Below are 4,589 nucleotides of genomic sequence, written 5' to 3'. Positions count from 1 at the left end.
TATCAATCCATGAAAGGACATAGAGGAAACTTAAGAACATAGAGGAAAGTTGTGCATTACTAAGAGATAGAAGCCAGTTTGAAATGGATACATACTGTATGATTCCAAGTAAATGACATTCCAGGAAAGGCAAAACTATGGAGACAGTTAAAAAGGTCAGTGGATGCCAGTGGTTAGAAAGGAGGAAGGGATGAATAGGAAGAGAACAGAGGATTTTTAGGGCAGTGAAACTATTCTGTTTTATACTATAGTGGTGGAGACATATCATTATATATTTGTCCAAACCAATATAATATACATCACCAAGAGTGAACCCTATTGTAAACTGTGGACTTTCGGTGATAATGACATGTTAGTGTAGCTTCCTCAGTTGTAAAAAATGTACTACCTTGGTGTTGGATGTTGATAGCTGGGGAAGCAGTATGAGTGTGTAGGGATATATGGGAATTCTCTGTATTTTCTGCTCAAATTTGCTTTGACTTAACACTGCTCTAAAACATCAAGTCTATTTTTCAGAAGGCAATTTTTGGTTATCATTAAAATGTTTTTGCCAATATATTTTACAATTTATATATCTTTTTTAAAAACATAGCTTATGAAGTATAACACGATAAGTAAGAAATAGTCTTATGCCAATTAAATAAATTGAATCCATTTTTAGAAGACTTGCCACAATGACAGCTCTAGGCCAGAAAATTTCCACAGTGAATTCTTATAATATTTACAAGAGAAATAACACTTATTTTACACAAATTATTCCAGGTAATTGAGAAAAATAATTCCATATTCATTTTATGAGGCTAGCATATCTTTAATATCATAAATTTAAAAGGACTTTGTAGAAGTGGAAAATTAGCGGAATAATCCCTGTTGTGTACACAGATGCAGAACTCCTTAACGTATATTAACAAAGCAGATAGAAAGCATACATTTCTAAAAGAAAGTGGGGTTTGCTCTAGAAATGCACCACTAGGTTAATCTTGAAAAATCAATTTAACCCATTAACCATACAAACCAGAAGAATCATATGATTTTCTTACTGGATACAGAAAAAAAAATTGAAATATTTATTATTTATTCATGACAGGACAAAAAATAACCTCTCAAAAACAGAAATATTTCCCTAGAAATAGAAGGGAACTTGTTTAATCTAATACAGAGAATTCACAAAAAAATTCTTGGCAAACAGCATATTAACGATGAACTATTAAAAGTATTTTCCTAGAGATCGGGAACAAGACTTAGATGCTCAATAGAACACTGATATTCTGCATTGTACTCATGGGCCAACCAGTGTAAGTAAAAAGCAAGCAAATGATATAATCATTATAAAGAGACAAAAATATTATTGTTTGATATATAATTTTGTATGTAGAAAATAAAATAATCTATTATATAAGTGAATTTAGAAGTTCATTGTACACAAATATATTGTACTTCTATAAAATATCAATAAAGAGAAAAAATGAATTTTTTTTTTAGATTTTTTTTCTTAAGGATTGGCACCTGAGCTAATAACTGTTGCCAATCTTCTTTTTTTTTCTGCTTTATCTCCTCAAACCCCCCAATACAGAGTATATCTTAGTTGCAGGTCCTTCTAGTTGTTGGATGTGGGACACCGCTTCAACGTGGCCTAACGAGTGGTGCCATGTCTGCTCCCAGGATCCAAACCCTGGGCCACCGCAGCGGAGCATGCAAACTTAACCACTCGGCCACAGAGCTGGCCCCTGAATTTTTAAAATGATGCTATTCAGCAGAGTGAAAACACAAACAACACACGCATCTAACAAAAAACGTGAAAAGTCTCTATACTGAAAACCAAACCAATACTTAGAAATATTAAACATGATCTACATAACTGGAGGGATATTCATGTTCATTGACACGGAAATTCAATAGTGTAAAGATGTCATTTCTCTCCAAATGGATCTATAGTTTTGTTACAATCCCAGTCCTAACAAATTTTCTTGTGTAATTTGATAAGCTAACTCTAAAATGTATATGGAAATTCAAAGTTTCAAAAATAGTCAAAGGAGTTTTGAAGAAGGAAGCTGGAGGATTTACCTTACCAGAAATCAAGTACAAAGTTTTAGAAACTATGGCAGCGAACTGTTGGCATTAGGATAGACTCCTCTCCCCTGCAAAAAGGAGATAGACCAAAAACAAATTTATACAAATATATTCACCTGATTTTTGATCAATATGATACTGCAATGCAATAGGGAAAATATTTTTTCACTATATAATATTGGATCAATTGGTTATCCTTTTAAGAAAAATAAACATTGACTTCCTGTCTTATAGTATGCATAAAAATTGATTCTAGATAAATTGAAGATCTAAACATGAAAAGTCAAACAACAAAGCTTTTTATAAGAGAACATGGAGAATATCTTCATGACTTTGATGTAGGAAATAATTTTTTAAATAGGGTGCAAAAAATTCTATCCAGAAAGGAAACAATTGGTAAATTGGCTTACAGCAAAATAAGAAAATCTGTTCATCAATGGCTTCCTTATGAACATCAAATGGCAAGCTATAGAGTAGGAGAATATATTGGCAATATACATGTATTTATTATATCTAAAATGTAATAAAACAATAATAGATAAATGGGAAAATACTTGAACAGATACTTAAAAAGAGGATATCCAAGAGGACAATACACAAATTATTCAAGTTTGTTAATTGTAGGGAAATACAAATTAAAACCACAACTTTTATTTTTATTTTCATGTTTGCCATATGTTACCACCAGAGTAGCTTGGTTAAAATGAAAAAGACAGACAACATGAAGTGCTGTCAAGTATGTGGGGCAATTAAAGCTCTCACACACTGCTGATGGGAGTGTGAAATTGGTACAACCACTATGAATAATCCTTTGGTGGTATCCTAAGTTTGAATGTGAACATAGATAACTATGACTCAGAAATTCTCTCCTAGGGGCCTGCCTGGTGGTGTAGTGGTTAAGTTTGTGAGCTCCTCTTTGGTGGCCCAGGGTTCATGGGTTCAGATCCTAGGTGTGGACCTACACACTGCTCATCAAGCCATGCTGTGGCAGTGTCCCACATACAAAATAGAGGAAGATTGGTACAGATGTTAGCTCAAGTCCAATCTTCCTCACCAAAAGAAATTGTCTCGGAGGTTGAATGACCAACAAAACTGTTTATGTATGTCCGTGAAAATGTATGAACTAGTATGTTCATAGTCCCAAACTAGAAACAATCTAATATCCGTAACAGTAAAATGGATAAATATGTTGTAGTATAGTCACAAAACAGAAGTCTCCGCAACAGTGACAATAATGAACTCCCATCACGTACTATATCACTGGTCATTTCACACACATTATAATTTGTAAAGGAAGCCAGGCACAAAGAATATGCACTAAGTGACTCTGTTTCTATAAAATTGAAAGTCAGGTAAAATCAGTCTATAGCCTTTGAAATCATGTAGTTAATGCTTCTGTGCTCAAATGGCTTGAAGGAGACATCTAGGGCGCTGATAATAATCTGTTTCCTTATTTGAGTGCTGGTTGCATGGCTGTGTTCTCTTTGTGAACACTCAAAGAGCTATACACTTATCACTTAACTTTTCTGTATGCATGTTATATTTCAAAAAAGTTTACTCAAACTGTCTTCCAAAACAAAACAAATCCATAAAAAGAAAAAATCGACAAGGAGAGTGCAAGAAGATAAATTATAGCCAAATTTTACTTATAAAGATAGATTCAAGAATTCTAAAATAATTAGAAAATTTGTCTCAGCAGTTTATTAAAATGACTACAACATAACTAAATAGGGATTTTTCCCAGGTATGCAAAGTGTTTAGCAGTGAGAAACAAGGGAGGAAAATGACATTGGGAAGTTTATACAGGAACATCAGATGAGGCTGCAAATTTAAAACAGTTTAAAAACAAATAAAGCATAACTTTAAGATTTTATAAGATTAGGAAGTGAGTACACTGATGGTTATCATATTGTTTTCTATTTTTTTCTGTATATTTGAAATATTTCACAATAAAATATAGAAAAATCTCCACAAATTATAACTTATGAGATGCAACCTATTATTGGAATAGATGAAAAAATCAATTGATGTTTCAATAGATGCATACAAATATTCAATAAAATGAAACATTTACTTTTGGTAAATATATTTTGGTAAATATAGTCTGCAAAGCAGATGTGTAAGGGGAAGTCCTTTAACTTGATGAGGCAAAAATGCCAAATTCTACAGTGTATATAATGTTAACTGTTAGGATTATGGACGCAGTCTCATTAAAATAAAGAGCAAGGAAAGGATGCTTATTATCTTTTTTCCCCTTTCAACCTTATCCAGGCGGTCTGAACCAATGAATAAGAAAACACAATAAAAAATAAGTAAGTGATATAAATATTGGAAGGATATAAACATTTCCTTTCTGCAGGCAATGGTTTCCTTCAAAGATAATCTAAGATAATCTATAGATAAATTATTAGAACTAAAATAAGAGTTAGGCAAAGTTTCTAGATAAAAAAATCAACGCCTTTATATCAGTAACAAGCAACTAGAAAATATTGCAAAATACTCCAATTCACAAAAGCACA

Source organism: Equus quagga, chromosome 14, assembly GCF_021613505.1.
Source record: "Equus quagga isolate Etosha38 chromosome 14, UCLA_HA_Equagga_1.0, whole genome shotgun sequence".
NCBI classification, from domain to species: Eukaryota; Metazoa; Chordata; class Mammalia; order Perissodactyla; family Equidae; genus Equus; species Equus quagga.
Note: the sequence above shows the minus strand (reverse complement) of the source record.